We start from the raw sequence: 20,701 nt of genomic DNA on the forward strand, positions 1-20,701 counted from the left end.
ATATTAATATGTAGAATTGTTTAGCATGAAATTCATTGTGCCTGTGAAGTAGGAAAATGCATGGCACAAATAATTTCTTGAAATGCTTGCTCAAACTAGGTAAAGTAGAGCACTTGTAATTCATATGCAAAAAAACAAAGGGGCGGAGCTTTGGTAAAAGATATAATTGGAAAACTAAGAAAATGTGAAAACTTTTTTGTTCTTTCATATTAACATGGAAAAACAAAGGCCATAAATAAATGTTGTAGGTGATAAAATCTAAGAAAAAATGGGAAGAATTGTAAATGCGGTGTTGTGAAATTATGTTGTTCTTTTTATTTTTATGCTGGCATAGAGCATTTAGTCATTATCTTATTTTATTTGTATCATATTTTTTTTCATTTAACCTAAAATATGATGTGGATTGTTTTAATCTTATTTTAATATAGCACCAATGGATGAGAATTTAGTTATAAGTGAGTGTAAGAGGCAAAATTTTAAACCAATTATAAAATGCAACATCAAAGTTTAGTGGCAAATTCTAAATTAATGTCATTAAATTAATTAAATTAGATAATGACATGTGTCATCCAAATTGGCATCATATTGGCATATCAAAATTTGCCACGTGTCATATGACCCACAAGATAAAGATAAATTTCCTATTCAAAATTTATGGGTAATTATCTTTATTAAAATAAATAAATAAAATAAAGATAAATTTTCTATTCAAAATTGGTAGATAATTATCTTTATTAAATAAATTAAATAGAGATAATTATTTATCTTTGTTGATTATTATCTTTATCAAAATATGATCTTTATCAAAATAAATAAATAGAGATGATTATCTCTAAGAAGAATTTGGGCCAATCAAAAGTCTGCTACATACTTTCAAGCATATCAATTCATAGTGGAACTTATCCTCTGAAATCACTATAAATAGAGGACATCCCCTCTCATTTTCAAGACCAAGTTTTCAAGAGGCCCAAGCTCTGGAGAAATTACGTCTCAAGAAACTTTGAAGAACTTGAAGAATCTTTGAAGAACTTGAAGAACAACAAATCTCTAATAAGCTCGAAGCTAGAAATTTATTGTGAAGACCAATCAATCCATCTTCCAATTAAAGTCAAGAAGATTCTTGTTCGAGTCAAATTCAATGAAGATAGAATCAGATGGTATTTTTTTTGTAAAAGAATCGAAATAGAGATTGTATTCATTATACATCAATACAAATTTATATTTGCACACCTATTTCTTTTCAATTGTTTGATTTTCTACAATTGAGAAAAATTTGTGTTTACAGTGAGACTCATCAAGTTGTTAAAAGGAATTGTTTTAGCTTGGATGAATTACTTCAAGAATGAACAATTATTTTATTTTATTTGTATCATTTTTTTTTCATTTATCCTAAAATATGATATTGAATATTGACTGTTTTTATCTTGTTTTAATGTAGCACAAATGGATGACAATTTAGTTACAAGTGAGACTCATCAACTTATTCCAATGAATTACTTTGACTTAAATGAACTGCCTCAAGAAGGTACTTTAAAAATATATATATATATATTGTAATCCATATTTCATTTAAGGCGGAAATCACATTTTCATTTCTACATTTTTAAGCGATTCTCACTTTGGTCCCTAGATTTTATTTTTACCGTTTTTAGTCCCTATCCCGAAAAAGGCTTCTCGTTTTGGTCACTGCCGTTACATCAGAGAGGGAAAATGCACACGTGACAAACAGCAGAATTAAAAAATATTTAAAATATTTTATTTTATTTTAAAATAAAATAAAATTTTAGTTATCATTTAATTATTTAAATAATAATTGTTCTTCATGTTCTTCCCTCAAGAACATGGTTGCCCAAAAAATAAGAAATTCAAGATTTTCTTCTCTTATATTTCATTTTATTAGCATCCAAACAAGCAAAAACATATACAAAACCATGATCAAACTTAGATACTCTAACACAATCAACTAACAAAACCCAAAACACTTAATCAAAAAAAATAATAATAATAATAATAAAAATTAAAAAAACAAAACCCAAAACACGGTCAGATCAAAAACAAAATACCAAAACTCAAAGCCAATCCTCATCAATAAAATACACCAAAACACAATTATGAGCTAGTCAGATCATATCACAGTAACCATCAAACCACGGTGACCATCTGGGTTTAAAGAGAGAGAAGATTAGATCTCGGTCAAGGTGGGTTTCGGCCATGGATCTCAATCTCTCTTTGTTGCTCTTTGCTTCTTTTCTTTTCAATTTGAGGATTGGAATTTTGGAATCTCTCTTCGAATTCACAAAAAAGGGTTTGTACTTAACGATGTCTTTTTCATAGTCATCACCAGGCTAATACAACACACTTCGTTCCACATCCACAACCACCGCCACCGCCAACACCGCCGCCGCACGCTCCATCTTCGCCACGCGCTGTCCATGGCTCGAGCTCGTCCAACCATTCTCCTCCTTCACGTGCCCTTACACACTCGACGAAGCCACCGCCCACGTTAAGCACAACCTTGATCACTTCCGCGTGAACTACACATTCATCGCGCTTCTCATCCTCATCCTCAGCCTCCTCTGGCACCTGATCTCCATGATTGTCTTCCTCACCATCTTTGTCGCCTGGTCTTTCCTCTACTTCCTTTGCGACCGTCTCCTCCTCTTCCACATCAATGTTGACGACCGCATCGTCTTGGCCTTGCTCTCCATCATCACCATCATCGCTCTAGTCCTCACTGATGTCTGGCTCAATGTCCTTGTTTCGCTAACTCTGGGTTGATAATAATATGTGGGACTACTTAACTCTGAATTTGTATTTAAGGGGCCGTTTGGTAACGTTGTTCTAGTAACATTGTTTGTATTTTTTGGAAATACATGTGAGTGAAAAAATGTGTAATATTATTTAAAAACTGAAAATATGTGTTTAAACATATGTACCAAACAACCCCTAAATCTGGGTGGGTTTTTTTTTTTTTTTGGAGAAACATCGGGTTTGTATTTTTGTTGTTCTTGTTCAAGATACACTTAGATCTTGATTCTGTGATTTTTGGTTTTTAATTATGTTTTTAATCTTTTTTATTTAGTTAAAATTGATAAATTAGTTTTTAAAATTTAGATGCTGATGTGGCATTTTTTAATGCCAAATAACATTTATTATTATTATTTTAATGGCCATGTCAGCTTTTAGTGTGCCAAAAGTGCACTCCGTTTGCCACGTGTGCATTTTTCGCATCTGATGTAATGGCAGGGACCAAAATAGGAAGTGCTTTTCAGGATAGAGACTAAAAATGGTAAAAATAAAATCTAGGGACTAAAGTGGGAATCGCCTGAAAATGTAGAGACGAAAATGTGATTTCCTCCTTCATTTAATGTATAATATGATGTTGATTTTTTTTTTTTTTTAATTCTTGTTTTAATATGGCACAAATTGATGATGATTTAATTGCAAGTGAGATTCATGGAAGTGTCTCAAGGAATTGTGTTGAGTTAAATGAGTTTCCAAATGATGGAAAAAATAATAACACATGTGGAGGGGAAATAATTGATTGGAATGAATGTCCAATAGATGAAACAGGGGTTATTGAAGAATATGAGGATATAAATTCAATAGAAAATGAATTTGAGCCTTTTATTGGTCAATGTTTTCTTAGTAAAGAAGAAGCTTTCATTTTCTATAAAAATTATGCAAATCAAAATGGTTTTACAATTTGAAAAGGTTGTTCGGAGAAAATAAAAAGGAGAAATGGGAAGACGTAATTTCTTTTGTCATTGGGAAGGTACACAACCACTAAAAATGGTGGATCTATCTAAGGAGCAACGAAATAAGAAGTCTTTAAAATGTGGATGCAAAGCTCGTCTAACTATTATATTGCGAAAGTCAATAGACATTTTTCCAAAAGAATGGAATGTCACTATTTTTGTTGTAGATCACAATCATGAATTGTTGTCCCCTTCGAGTGTACAATTTCTTCCGGCTAATCGAGTTTTCACTGAAGACGATAAAAATTGCATTCTCTTATACAAAGAAGCTGTACTTTCAGTTAGAGAAATAATACGTGTTATGGAACTTAAGAAAAATGTGAAACATGGACATCTTCCATTTTTTCAACGAGATATTTGTAATCTTTATGTGAAAATGAGAAAGATGCATGCTGTGAGTGATGCTATGGCTCTCTTACAATTTTGTAAAGTTGCTAAAGAAAGGAATTCTAAGTTTCAATATGCATTCACAACCAATGAAGAAAAAAGGTTAGAGCATATTTTTTGGTCGCACACTCATAGTTTTGATTAGTACCAAAAATATGAAGATGTGGTTGTTTTTTATATTACTTACAAGGTAAATGCTTATGATATGCCTTTTGGTATTTTTGTTGGCGTCAATAATCATGGAAAGACGATTCTCTTTGATTGTGCACTTCTTTGAAATGAAACAACTAGTGCTTTTCGATGGCTAATGAAGATACTCTATTTATCTTACAACTATTTTTCCATTTTATTTAATTAATTAGTGGAATAATATTAATACATATCATTTGAAATGTTTACATATTCTAATAATAAAAATTTCATTAGCAAAATTTTTCATGTTTAATGAAGAAACAACCCAAGGTAATTTTAACGGATCAAGATCCCTGGATTACGGAGGGAATATCAAAAGAATTACCACTCACAAAACATGCCTTTTGTATATGGCATGTTACCGCTAAGTTTAGTGGTTGGTTTACATTTATTCTTCGTAGTCAATACTCAAATTGGTGCATAAAGTTCTACAAGTTATGCAAGTTAGACTCAAGTGAAGAATTTGAGGGTCAATGGACTCAAGTTATGGAAAAGTATGACATACTTACTAACAAGCATATAATTGGTTTATATCAAATCAAGCACTTTTGGGTACCATGTTACCTTCGTGGACATTTTTTTGGTGGAATGACAACAATTGGAAGATCGGAAAGTATAAATGCCTTTATTAAACGATTTGTTAGTTCTCACATAAACTTAATCCAACTCATTAAACAAGTAAGTCAATACTTACCATTGATTTCTTTTGTTGTATAATTTGTTTTATTTTTTTTATTTGTTAATATATGTAGCCTTTATTTGTCATATAAATTTTTTTAATTTATTTTATTATTTATAATCTTAGGTTGATCTTGCCATTGAAGATATTGAGCAAACACAATCACATGATACAATGTTAGAGACATTTAGAGGTTCTTCTTTAAGAACATTGTCACCATTAGAAGACCAAGCACACAATGTTTTGACACCTTATGCTTTCAAAAATTTTCAAAAGGAATTTGAGAGAGCAACACAATATTCAGTTCATCAAGAAAACCGTATCGAATTCGTGCTACAATATTATAAAGATGAAACTAGTCAAAAGCAAAAGGTCTTATGGGATGGTGAGATGACTAATTGTAGTTGCAAACATTTTGAATTTTGGGGTATACTTTGTCGTCACATTCTTAGTGTATTCCTTCACAAAGATTGTTACCATATTCCACCATTGTATTTACCATCACGTTGGTGTTGTGAAGCCTTATTAAGTGAAAAAGAATTGATAGTGTTGGATGATGAAAAGTTAGTAGGCAAGGAAAATGTGGTTGATGCCAATGTTAATGGTGTGATTGATGGAGATTGTTTCACTAATTGTCCTCCGCTATCAAAGACAAAAGGTCGTCCAAAGCAAAAACGAATGAAAGGCGGAAGAGAATTAGGAAAGCAAAAGAAGACTTGTGGGCTTTGCAAGCATGCTGGCCATAACTTCTCTACGTGTCCAGAGAAAGAGACTTGTACTTCCTCAAATGGTGCAAAAAAAGGAAAATATGTACTTCAAGTGAAATGGGATTGAATCCAATATTTTGTTTGAAATGTTAGGTAGAAGCTCTTGAACTTGTATTTTTGAATTGGGTTTGAATCCAATATTTTGTTATTTTTGACAATCTTATGCCATTGCTTCTTCCCCACTATGACAATATTATGCCATTGTTAATTGATGCTTCTCTTCTCTTGTCATTTTTTCTTTTTCTTTTTTGGGTGTTATATTTTCATTTTGAGAATATTATGGCATTGTACTCAAATGTTTTAGTTAGCTAAGTACTCTTATTGATTTTGACCGGTTGTGATCATGATATTTTAAATTATACTAATTATGGTTAAATATTCTTAAAAAAATAGCAGCAAATTTTTTTTAAAAAAAAATTGTAAGACTACAATTGCAAATTAACCCTTAAATTTTATATCAAATCAACAGCAATGATAGAAACAAGGAAATTTAAATAAATAAGAAAGCATGTTTGATAAAATCACTATCTTTAAGGTCATTATATATATATATATATATATTATTATTATTATTATGCCCGTGTGATGCATGGTTTAATAACAAAATTACATATAAATTTGTAAAAATAAATATTTTTTGATAATATAATTAAATTTAATAACAAATAAAATAGTAAATTTAGATAGATACAATTGTAGGTTGTAGTTGTATTGCACCAAACAACTAAATTTACTTCTCAAAGATGAAAACCAACTAAATTTAATCTCTTTTTGAATTCACTACACGTAAAAATAAGGATTAGATGGATCAGATGAAGAATTTGGATCATAATACATTACACTTAAAAATTAAGAATTAGATGGATTAGATAAAGAATTTGGATTGTAATCAAATTAAGATTTTTATCAACTTAGAAATTATAGTAGATGGATTAGATGAAGAATTTGGATTGTAATCAAATTAAGATTTGTATCAATTTAGAAATTAGAGGAGAAGAATTTGAATTGTAATCAAATTATGAACTATATGATATATATATATATATATATATATATATTAGTCTAATATTAATATAATATTAATCTAATGGAATTTTATAACAGACTTTTTTTTTTTTTTTAATACACAGACGTTAAGTATATTTGATTGTTACAGAACCTGTGACATCTAAGCATATAAGCACTAAGCAGTAGTGGTGGCAAAATTTGACACGACCTGCAAACCTGACACGATTAACTCATTTATAAATAGGTCATGAGTTGAGGTTAAACGGGTTCGGGTCATATTTGGGTTGACACAGCTAACCCGTTTAATAAACAGGTCGTGTTTGTGTTCAATATGTGAACTTGTTTGACCCGTTTGACTTGTTAAGCTTATAAAGTTATTATTTATTTTGATATTATTGCTTCATTAATGGTTTGTTTTTATATATTTATTACTATATTTATAGTTATAATTGTATTTTAATTTTAGATATATGAGAATTGATAAAATATATATATATATATATATATATATATATGTTAGGTATGACCTATTAATCAAATAGATTATTAAATGGGTCATTTGTATTGACCTTTACATGGCTTGTTAATTAAACGAATGAATGTATCAGGTCATGTTGACTTGTTTATTAAATAGGTTGTGTTCGGGTTGAGGATTCCTAACACGTTTACTATATAGGTTGGGTTTGGGTCAACTTATATAGCTGAATACTCATGGCTCAACACGACATGAACCTGACCCACAAACACGAATTGCCACCCTGCTGCAGTACCCCATATCACCACATTATGATCTGTCATCTCATTAATTGCAGTTTTTTTTTTTTTTTGAGAAGCATTAATTGCAAATTGAGACCATATGCATTGTTTTTCAGGGAAACAAAAATCTCAAAGCTCAATCCATAGATGAAAATGTTTGGTTTGTTGCAACCTTAAACAAAAAGTTTAAGGTAAATATAATTTTATTTCAATTTGAATATATAATCCTTAAAGGAAACTGCACAGTGACATATTAAGCACAAAAAGTGTAATCCAACTATAATCAAATTAAGATTTGTATCATGTGAAGCAACTTTTATTTAGTTCTTTAATATTTTTATTCATTTAGAAATTATAGGAGAAGAAAAATTATATATATTTTTTCTTAAAATCTAAAAATTTTAAAAATCTACAATTTGGTGAAGTCACTTAGCGCAACCACCGTGTCTAAGCCCAACTTTTATTATATATAGGGTTTTTTTAGGATCTGCTTATTTTGCTAAAACAAAAAACTTCTTGTTGAAAGTATTGTAGATAAATGTAAAAGTTAGTTGAAATAGTATAGTGGGACCCAAGAATAGTACCAAAAAGTGTAGTGAAATCCATGAATAGTAACAAAAATAAGCTGAATAGTAAAATAAATTGGCAAAATTATCATACCAAACGGATACATAGTATGATATAAGGGATTATAGTTTCTGTCATAATTTTTTTTTCCCTTATTTTTTATTTTTTTATCAGGTCTTTTATACTTTATTATATTTTTTTATTAAATAAATTTTTTTTAATACCCTTACCCAACACCCACAGACCCACCAACGTATGACCCTTTGTTTTCTTTTCTTTTTTTAATTTTATTTTTTCCTCTATTTTTCTCATCCACCCATTTCTTCACAAATATCCACTTTCTTCTTCTCCTTTTATCTGCTTTCCTCCTCACCTTTATCTTCTTTCTTCTTCTACATTTTTCTATTTTCCTCCACACACACATCTTCAAAGAACCCACTCTCTCAAATTTCTCATCCATCCTCTTACCTACCAATTGAAAAGCATTAAGAGTTAATATTTCTCTATTTCACCCAAGACCAACTCCTCTCTCACTCTGTAGACCCAAAACCAAATTGGAATTAAAGTTAGATGGATGCATCAGAGCTACTCCTCATCATCTACACAACGGTGTTAGAAGATTCAAATCTGATGTTAAAGTGAGATTAGTGATGGTCCGATGAAGGTCCTTATCCTACCTAGATGTTGCTATGACTTTCTTTATATGCGTTTTCTGTGTGTATTTTGTGGTTATAGAGTGGGGATAAATTTGGGAGTTCATAATAAGGCTGAGGGTAATTTAGAGATAAAAAAACACGCTTTTTCAATTTTGGGTTCAAGGGCATTTTGATTTGGTTGCAAAATGATTTGACTTTCCCCATCTAAACTGACATACACCTAATACATATCCAGCTTTTTCCATATCCCTAAAAAAACATGAATAGTTTATTTTTATTTTTATCACATTAATGGGTGCTATACAGCACCCGTTAATAGCACCCATATAAAAAAAAGAGGTTTTAGTAACGTATGCCTAAGGTCTTTTTGTTTATTATTATTTTTTGAGTCTGGTTAGTATATGTTTTTAGAGCATACATTAACCTTCCATTTTAAATTTTTATAAAAAATTAACAAAAATGTCAAATCAGTTAGTTACTTTTTCATTTTTCCATAAAAAGTTTCTTAAAATTGTTTACTAATATATGTCCACATTAATAAAACCCTTATTTGTTTTAGGAACTATGTGTGTTTTATAAGTAAGATGAAAAGAAAAACAGATAATTTGTGTTTTTATTTTAAGAGTAATTTTAATACTATAATTTTTGCTACAATTTATTCATATAGTTGAGTTGTGAGTGGTGGAGTTGTGGACCCACCTGCACCACTTTTACTCCACCACTCACAACTCACCATATGACAAGTTGTAACAAAAATTGTCCCAAAAGTTATAGACCTAAAATTTTTCTTATTTTAATTTTTTTTCTCTTTTTTTTTTTTTTTTCAATGAAATAATGTAAAATAACATTTATCTTTCTTTTGTTTCCTTCACCTTCATCATCTATTTTGACCCCAAACATAGCATAAAAATGACTTGAGGGACAATTTTTTTTTTCACCAAAAAAGAAAAAAGAAAATTCAAGCACAATATAAGATAGTCTAAAGAAGCTAGTGACAAAAAAAGGTGCTCTAGCTATAAATAAGCCATACCGTAGTGCTTAGGGTTGTCCATAGGTCGGTCCGAGTTGGGTACGTGCCCAATCCGGAACCAACTTGATCACTTTGGGTCTCCCATACCTGGACCTACTATTGACCAGTAAAAAAGAGGCGATTCTGGTGGTCAAATGCCTTTAGTTTCTGGTCAGGTCTCGATTAGTTTCAGATTGTGCAAAATGTCATCGAATTTTGTAGAAATCAGCTCGTTTTTGCCAAAATCTACTGGTTTTTGCTGGATCTAGCCGAATCTCAAAGAGATCAAGCCAGATCTCAATGAGATCTCGACGAAAATAGGTCGGATCTTGACAGATTGGACAAAACAGACTGGCCAACCACTCCAATCGGTGAAGAACAACAAGTTTCCAATGTCTAGATGGTCGGGTTGGTTAGAAATTGGATTTCCATGCTTATACCAATTAACTAACCCATGTGTTTTGGATTTTGGGGGAGGAGACCCATTGCCAACAGTTTTCGGGCCAGATTGGTCGAGTTGGTCGGGTACTGGGTTTGGTTAGACACCCCTAGTAGTGCCCATAGTTCCGTAGCGACTATTAGCAAATAGCAATTACTTTAGAACAATGTTATGAATACCGTTTCGGTTTGTCTAGTGGAACAAAATATTTTGGTACCGGCTAATTTCGGTGTACTGTTTCAAGGTGTTTCGGGTTCCTAAAAAATTATATATATATATATATATATGTAATTTCATATCCTATTACTTTTTATATTAAAAAAATATAAAATATTATTATTTTAATTAAAATAATAATTAATTTTTTAATGCAAAGGAAATTTTGAAATAAGCCAGTGGGTTCATAATTTGGCTAAAGCACATTGCCCAAGCCAACTCTATTTACAACATTTTTTTATTATTATTATTATATTTTTCCTCACCCGCCATATTTCACTTTCTTCCTAATTTTAATTTTTTTTCTCCTGTTTTTTCTCATCCACACATGTCTCTCACTCCTTGATATTACACTTCTCACTTTTAAATTCTATCCCATCTTTATGAGATCTACACATTAATTGACACACTATCTTATCTTTTCATGATTTCATCTTTCTTATTATTTTTTTATTCTCACACACAACTTATCTCAGTTTTCCTCTCAAGTCTATTTGCTCTTCTCTATTCTACTCTCTCTCTTTCTGATGGACATCCAAATTTGTTAAGCATGATTGCGTGAGCCACAACATTCCTCTAGTTTTGATATTGTTAGTCTTCTACAACTCATCATATGAAGCAAAAGACTACAGTGTGTTTGAGGGAAGGAACAATGGGAATTTTGGTCTATTCTAAAGATCCAAGTTCAACTTTATGTGTAACAAACTCATATTGGCCGAATCTTTAATTTAGGGAAAAATCAATCAAAACAGCCCGGAACTGCTAAAACACATTGGAATGGGCCGAAATCTTACCCAAGGTGGAATAGAGGGGCTTGTCGTTCTAGTTTGCTTGCCGGTACGAAATTTTCCGGCCATTCCCACTGGAACGGAATGGTATCCATAACATTGCTTTAGAAAACCCTCGAATCTAGTCCCTCTCTGAATCACATTGAAACCTCCACCTCTTGTTAGCTTTGGATTTTGAAGAAATGATCCATCTTTGTTAAATTTACACAATCTTATAAATGACTTGAACTATTTTAGAATGATCTTAGAATGAGATTATTGTTAGGAGTATGATTAAATGATTAAATACACCATTTTCTGATAATTTAAGCTTATTATGGTAACAGAGTAAGAGATTTTGAGTTCAATCCGAGTTCAAATATTCAGTCTCACTTTTCATGCTTTACTCTATACCCCACAAATAAAAACATGACATGTGTAACCTAATTAATTCAATTCTAATTTTATTCATTTAATAGATTATGTAAGGTTGAATTTATTCAACCATCTAATTGGCTTTATTCCGTGCCAAATTTGCTTGTAATTCAGCATTTAATAACCCTGTATTTAGGTGGGTTTGATGTAAGGGTAGTGAGTGAGATAGAGTGAAGTTTGCTCAAGAGTGTGCAAGAAAACAGAGACTCGCGGCTGGGACTCGCGGGTGACTCGCGGCTGCAAGCCGCCAGACGCAGCACAAGTGCCAAGCATGCTGGAAGATGAACAGTCATGCTAGCTGGAGCACTACAGGACAAAACAGGACAACTGGCATACGGTTATCTCGCGATTGGATCTCGCGACTTGGTCAAGCCACGAGGTTAAGCCGCAAGCCACCCCTGTTTTGTAAAACCTGACGTTTCACATTCCTCTCCCACTCCAGTATAAATACCCCTTTTACCCACGATTGAAGGAGAGCTTCCAGAGAGAATTTTGAGAGAGAAACCCTAAAGAAAAACCAGATTGTTTCACCCACAATCTATACCTTAGAGTCTCTTCAAATTCCTCAACTCTCTTCCTCTCCATTGTCAAATCCTTGAGAGGCATTATACCAAACCTGGTTCTCACCATCATCATCACTTTGAGACAGTTGTTTGGATTTCTGGGAAGCAGTTAGGAAGGAACCAATCTTCATTGGTTGATGCTACGGTCTAGTAGCGGAATCCGGGAAGCTAGAAAAGAAAAAGGTTCGGCGCAACCTCGTTGGAGCAAGAAGCTTGGAGGGCTTAGGTGCACTGGGTAGATTAGGCTTGGAGGGTCTATTGCTGTCCTTGTATCCCAACTGTATTTTCTAGTGGATTGTTTACCGCTTGGAGGGGCGGCGGAGAGGTTTTACGCCGAGGGCTTCGGTTTCCTCTTCGATAACACATCGCGTGTTGTCTTTGTGTTTGCATCTTCCTTCCTCTCTATCTTTGCCTTTTTATTATCTGCTGTGGATTTTATTTTGTTATGGCTTAGATAGTTTTTAACCAATTTCATATTATAGCATATGTTAAGTTTCCGCACACTAGTTGTTTGACATATTGCTTGAATTGGTGAAGTTGTATTTTGGGGGTCTAAACGTTCAAAGGTTTTTTTACACGTTTTTAAACTTTCAGATTAAATACCCAAAATTAATTTAAAAAAAAAAAAAAAAAAAAACTTTACGAACCCCATCATCCCACCAGTCTACCACCTATGTTTAGCACCACTGATCCACCACTACATAGCTAGTGACACTAGCAAGAGGTGGCCGACACCTTCGACACTTCCGTTCACAGCTAACTTTTGCCTCCAACAAACCCATCTCTCTTCTACTTCATCCCTCTCAAACCCACCCACCACCACCACTCTACCACCCATAATCATGGCCAGCCACCCTTCTCCATGAACTTATCTCCCTTCTATCCACCACCAATTTCAACTAAAAACAAATACCAAAATTGAACTTTTGGTCAAAACAACAATCCCATCAATTTAAAGCAAAACCATCAATATTATTTTGAAAATAAATGAGATTATTGCAGGTTGATTTGAGTAGTCACAACCAAATCCTTAATAATCCTTCAATGTAAAGACGACAATGGTGGTGGGTGGCTGGGTGGGTTTAAGAGGGATGAAATGGAAGAGAGATGGGTTTGTCAGAGGCGGTGGTTGGCCGTGAATGGCAACGGCAAAGGCTTTGGCTACCTCTTACTAGTGTTGCCCTTAAAGGTAAGTGGTGGACTGATGGAGGTTTTTTGTGGTGCTGGGTGGGTGGGTGGGTGGGTTTTGAGAGGGATGAAGTGGAAGAGAGATGGGTTTGTTAGAGGCAAAGGTTAGCTGTGAATGGCAACATTGAAGATATTGGCTACCTCTTGCTAGTGTCGTTGGCGATGTAGTGGTGGACCGGTGGTGGTGAACATAGGTGGTGGGGTGATGGGGTTTACTGAGTTTTTTTTTTTTTTAATTTTTTTTAATTTTTTTTGTTTTTTTTAATATTAATTTTGGGTATTTGATTATTAAATAAATAAAATTAGAATTGAATTAATTAGGTTACACATGGCATGTTTTATTTGTGGAGTATAGAGGGGGAAAATGGACTTTTGCCCTTAATTTTTAAACTATGCAACAATTTGTCCTTATTTTCAAACTATTTAAGTATATGTCCCTGTTTTGGTACTCGATTTTTTGAAAATCGAGTTCCGATAACTCGAGTTTTCTTATTACCAATCCAATTATTACCAATCGGTATTTCAAGTTTTCTTATTAGTGCTGATTTGTATTAATTGGGAAATTATTAGTATTGATCAGTATTAATTGAAATCTGATTAATACGGATTGGTATTAATTGAAACATAAATAATACCAATTGGTATTGATATGATTTCCCTCCAAAAAATGCTAAAAAACCATTACAAATTTTCAGCAGCAACTTGAATCACATTTGGCCTTGTAAACTTTGAAATTTGGTTTTCTCTATTTCTGGAAAGGTTGTAGAGAATTAAATTTCCATTCAAAAGACTCTAATCCCAAGTCAATTGGAATTATGAGAAGAAATTTATAGCCAAAACACTAGACAAGTGCGGAATATAACTTAGAAATGGTAAAGCCAAGTTATAAGGGGAACTCAATTTTCAAAAAATCAAGTTCTAAAAGAGGGACACACTATTATATAGTTTCAAAACAGGGATAAATTGCTGCATATTTTAAAAATTAAGGGAAAAAGCTCATTTTCCCTTAGTATAGAGTAGAGTATGAAAAGTGAGATGGAAGATTTGAACTCATTCAATCCCTATCTCTACCTCACCTCTCATTTAAATGTTAAAAATCACGTGTTAGGCACACTTATCAAGGGAAATTTAGACCCAAATGCAAGGGGGAATGTTGAAACTTGAAATTATAATTAAATGATTAAATTCACAATTTCTTAATAACTTAAACTTTAAGATAATTGATATTTTTTCATAAAGTGAGAGTCTCAAAAACCTTCATATTAATAGTAATTTTTCATGAACTGAAAGTGAGAGTCTCAACAACCTTCATATTAATGCACTCTTCAAGATTATTTTAACTAGTAAGTTGCCCATGCGATACACGGATAATTTTGTGATATTTTATGTAAAACAGTTTTGAATAATGTTGTACATAAATTATAAAGAAAAATTAAACTAAATTAGAGTAAAGAAACATATACATTTTGAAATATTAAAAATTGCTTTAGTAGTTTCACTGCATATTTGTAGTCTTCTTAAGGTAAGATTATTATTTTTTTAAATCATGAAACCAAAAATAAATGCAAAAGAGTAATGGGACCATGAAATAAACTAATTTGTGTTGTGTTCACATATTTCATACTATGAAATAAAAGTATACCCAACTCTCTGACTATCTTCCACTCATCGATAGTGCGACATTAAGACATGGTGTGGGCAAGTGTGTATGCATGTGTCTTATAGATGACTTAAAATTAAACCATGGTAGAATATACTTTACATTGTGCACCAAATATTCTCTCTACTTATATACCCAAAACAAAAACTAACTAACCAAATTACCTAACCTAAATCATATTTAAGCCCCTAATTTAAAAAGAAAAAAAGATTAGCTGTAGGGGTTTCGATGTCTTGATGGTGGTGGGAGGTTAGTATAATGGAGGTGGTGATCTCTTAGATTCCTCTTTCTCTCTCTTTCAAATGTTTTGTTAGTCTCAGGTCTTTTATTTTGGTAGTATATAGTGAAATAATACCTTTTATTTAACAATCCACAAAATTTTTGTGTCTCTCTATCTCTCTCTAGAGTCTTATCTTGTTACTATTAGTCCTTATTTATTTATTTTTTTTTAAAAAAATACTAAAATAGTGGGTATGCTAAAAGACATGAAGAATAGTGAAAGGTGTGGTATAAGCTTAGGAAATTAATGAGATAACAATAAAATAAGCTAATGTGAGCTTTTGGGTTACAATAAAATAAAATAAAAATAATTAATGAAAGAGGTAAAAAAGGCTAAATGCAAAATTAGAGTGCCACTTGGCAGGACCTCGTGCAATCTCACATGAGTCTCTAAGAGAGAGACATTTTGTAACAACTTTTATTCTACAATATTCCTCCCAAATTTTTTTTTTACTCATTCCTTGAACTTAATAATTATAATGGTTATGTGTGTGCAATTTATAACTGTCGTTTCACTGCATATTTATAGCCTTCTCAAGGTAAGATCGATTTTTTACCCTAAAAAAAAAAAAAAAAAAAAAGGTAAGATTAATTTAAATCATGAAACCAAAAATAAATGCAAAAGAGTAACAGGATCGTGAAAATCAAATAATTTGTGTTGTGTTCACATATTTAATACTATGAAATAAAAGTATGTCCAACTTTCTCATTGTCTTCCACTCATTGATAGTGCGACATTAAAACATGGTGTGGGCAAGTATGTATGCATGTGTTTTATAGTTAATTTAAAATCGTGGTAAAATATGGTTTTACATTGCGTACCAAATATTCTCTTTTTTATATACCAAAAAAAAAACTATCCAACCAAATTACTCAAACCTAAATCATATTTAATCCCCTAATTTAAAAAGAAAAAAAAAGGAAAAAAACCCATAGGGGTTATGGCATCTTTATGGTGGTGGGGGGCCAATATGATGGAAGTGACATCCCCTCAGATTTCTCTTTCTCTCTCTTTCAAATGTTTTGTCAGTCTCAGATCTTTTATAGTGAAACAATGCATTTTGATTTTGTAGTGAAACAATGCATTTTATTTAACAATCCACAACATTTTTATGTCTCTCTATCTCTCTCCAAGGCCTTATCTGGTTAGTCATTACTATTAGTCCTTAATTATTATTTTTTCGTTTTTTTTTAATATTAAAATGGTGGGTATGCTAAAAGACATGAAAAACAGAGAAATATGTGATGTAAGCTTAGGCAATTAATGAGAGACTAATGAGATAACAGTAAAATAAGTTAATGTAAACTTTTGGGTAACAGTAAAAAAAAAAACTTAATGAAAGAGATAAAAAAAAAAAAAAAAAGCTATATGCAAAATTAGAGAGTCACTTGGCAAGACCTCACGCACTCTCGCATGAGATCTCTGCTTATATATATATTGATGATTATTCCTTTATAACTTCTAATCACTAATCAACATGAGTCTCAAAAAACTTTGTGATAGGACTTTATCATACGTACAAAATAAGTATAGATTTTTTTTTTTTTTTTTTTATCTTTAAAGGATATTGCTATTGTGTTTATCCTTATAAGAATTTAAGCATAGATTAAATTTTCATTATTTTTAATTTATATATTGTGTTGATTTAAATGAATTTTTTCTCAAGCTTTTAGAGGATGGACTTTAGATAAGATGTTCAACTTTTATACACTAAGCATTGACTATAAGTCTTGTACATGGAACAAATAGAGATAAGAAATTAAGAATATGGTCCATTTTGGTCGGCCTTAGCTTGATTTGTCTAAACATCAATTTTCTCTCTTGCCAAGAATCTGACTTATTTTAGGTGGAAGTTTCCTTGATTATTACTTGTATACAAAATTCCAGGATCATTAAATTGGAATAGGTCCCTTACTAACCTAACCAATTGGAATATGATGAAATTTCTTCCCATTTACACTAAACATTGTGTACACTCCAAATTTTTACTGCATCTCATAATGATACGTTGTTGATAGGTGTTATCCAAGTCCAACATGATTGAGAGTTGTAATTGAGACTATGGCCCAGAAGCTTTATTATTCCATACTTTGCGAGAAAAATTAAACACTCATTTGATGTAACAGGAGACTATGGAATTTGACATTGTATACACTGGGGTTTGTTCTTGATGTTGTGAAATTGTTGTAGGTACTAAAAACTCTAGTTTGATTAGTTGGCAAGTCATGTTCTTTAATCGTGAAAAGTCTACAATAGAAAACTTTTGTGTTCCTACAATAAATGCTTTGGAGAGAAAATTGTTAGCCCCCTCATCCCATTGGGACCCCCTATTTATACAGAGGAAAAACGGTCCAATATTCCTAAGTGTGACTTAGTTACATGGAATTTTTGTGCAAATGTGCCTAGATTTCTTTTAAAAATTTAATTATAATTTTAAACTCTAATTTGGTGATTTTTATATGATTTTTGTGGTTTAATTTTGATTCAGTAAAGACATATTAGCCAAAAAAAAAAAAAACTGAAGGTAGAGCTCTTATATAAATAAATATGTACTTTCAGATTAGCAATTACAGATGGCTAATGCTACATTGTCATTTGTGGTTGTGGTATGAATAAGCGGTATATTGTTTGGGCGACTGGTTGAGGTAAAGAAATTAACCATATTAAAAGGGATTATCAACTTTTTCTTTCTCCTTTACCATTTGTGGTATGTATATGCCTTTTTCACATATTCTCAACTGAAGTACCGATTAGGATTTCCCTTAATTATGATAAACATATTTTTTTTTTTTAAAGAATTTTTATATTTATTAAATGAGATATATATATGTCAAGGGCCATGTAGCTGAATTGAAACCTCCCATATACAAAGTGTCTAGGGTTTAAGGGAAAAAAATGTTCAAATTGCGGGAGTCAGGGAAAAAAGGTTCAAGTTGCGAATAGCAGCATATTGTAATTATTTCTAAAAAGAAAGAAAAATATATAGTAATATATATATATATATATATTATTTCATTTTCTAAAAAAAAGAAAAAGATATAGATATATATTGTTTTCCTTGAGCTAAAGCAATTGCGATGGAAGTGTGGAGTGTATGGTTTTTTTTTTTTTTTTTTTAGTCCTTGAGTATTTTGGATTGTTTCAAATGATTAATAGCTCCTCTTAGGCTCCTAAATTTTTTGGTTTATTGATTTTGCTATCTATAACTTTGATTCTTCTTTACCTAATAAAGTTTGGAATTTTCTATAAGTAAATTTTTTCTTCAAGAAAATGAATAGAAATCTCCCTTCATGTTCATGCTCATGTTGATGTTCACATTTGTATCTTTTGCAATACTCAATAAGTTGTTTACTCATTTTGTGAATTATCAATTGTAGTTAAGAAAAAAAGTATAAACACGATACTATTCAATTAAACTAATGTGAAAAATTAAATCTGTTAAATTAAAAAAATGGACATGAAAATGAAAATTTCACAAAATATTTCTTAAATAGAATTAAAATAATTTTTACTCAATATTGCTTATCAAGCAATCATGTACTAATTAACAACATCCCTATCATTACGTGTATAACGGGGTGATGAAATGGTTGTTCAGTTTATTTAAGAAATGTGATCTAGCTAATAGAAATTAAAAAAATACAATAACTTTCATGCGTAGTCATGAATTATACCTTTTTGTATATCTTATGCATTTTATGATTTTTATTTTATATAAATGTATTTCATAAAATTAACAAAATTTATCATAAAACCCTTCATTGTATTTTTTTAAAATCACTACATAAAAATAAAAGAAGTTTTTTTCCCAAAAAAATGTTCTCTAGTCATAATATTTACCAAAAAAAAAATCATACGAAAAAAAATTGTGCAATGCACAGGCCAATAACCAGTCTACATGTATAATTAAAGCCAAAACTGAGAGAAAATCCAATTAGATTCTAAATTAGATTCCAATTGTTGTTTAATTTTGTGTCATGTATCCAATTTAAGGTTTTTTTTTTTAATTAAAAAAAAATTGATTCCAAATACCGATGGGCTCACCATTCCAAATACATTGCAATATACTAACTTTTATTTTTATTTTTTATTAGATAGTTTTTTTGATGAGATAGTGGCTCCTAAAAAAGGGCCATATATGGCACTGTGATTTCATGAACAACATGTAATTTTAAATAGACTGATGGTAGGTTGCTACACACACACACACACATATATATAGCCAAAATTGAGAGAAAATTTAATTAAATTCTAAATTGGAGTATAATTTTGCACCATGTGTCTCATCTAATTCTTAAATTTGTATGTCAAGTGAATTATTAGGTGCAAAAATCAAAGAGTCTAAATTCAATTAGATTCTAAATTGAATATTAATTCGAGTTCAATTTTATGCCATGTATCCCACCTAATATTTTAATTTTTGTAGAAAGTGAATTATTTCGTATTATTTCGTACAAAAACCGAAGAGTCTAGATCCAATTAGATTCTAAATCACATATATATATATATATAATTGTGATTGTTTTTAAATGTACATGTGCATATGCATAGGGTTACACACTACTTTTATTAAATAAATGTATCAATTTTAAACACAAAATAGAAAAATAATTAGGAAATTGATTTCTTACCTTGTTGACATGACACTAATTATATTCATTACCATGTTAGTTTACAAGATTTTTATAATATAATTGGTAATAACTTTAACTTCTTAAAAAAATGACAATGTAAAAAATTGACATTTGGCTTTTGTTTTGTTTTTGTTTTTTGTTTTTTTTTTTTTAAATTTTCATTTTAAAATTAGGTAAATAGTATGCTTTTTAGATGATGTTCATGAGCACTTTAACTAAAAAGTCAAGACTTAGACCCCATTTGGTTGCCGAGAAAGCAAAGGAAAAGAAAATAATTTTTTTTTTCAATTTCTGTTAATAAAATGACATCTCATTCACTTATGGAGATGCAACTAATACATTTTCAAATATTTTATTTTATTTTCTAATTAAGGACACATGATAATTCAAAGGATAGCTTAGATGGCATAAAAATATTATTTTGATATTAATGTTAGATACATCAATTCTTTTCATGTACCGCTTAATAATAAAGATTATTTTGACACAATACCAAAGGTTTAGAAACAAAATTGACACGTTTAAGATGTTAAAAACCATTTTGATACATAGTACAAGTGTGAAAGACTAAAACGGTAATTAAACATGTTTTTTACATATTTTTATTAAAGATTAAATTCTATAAGGATGTGATTTGAAACCCAAGTTTTACATCCTCTAATTCCAACATGCCACATCATCTTATCACATATTAAAGAATAAGAACAACCACACTCAATCAATTATAATGCTCATCTGAA

At 31.0% G+C, this 20,701-nt stretch overlaps 1 pseudogene; it reads left to right on the forward strand.

The window, feature by feature from the left end:
* The first annotated feature begins 3,416 nt into the window (after positions 1–3,416).
* On the forward strand, positions 3,417–5,876 carry LOC115985518 (annotated as a pseudogene).
* Positions 5,877–20,701: the final 14,825 nt, after the last annotated feature.

This window comes from Quercus lobata, chromosome 4 (assembly GCF_001633185.2).
Source record: "Quercus lobata isolate SW786 chromosome 4, ValleyOak3.0 Primary Assembly, whole genome shotgun sequence".
NCBI lineage: Eukaryota > Viridiplantae > Streptophyta > Magnoliopsida > Fagales > Fagaceae > Quercus > Quercus lobata.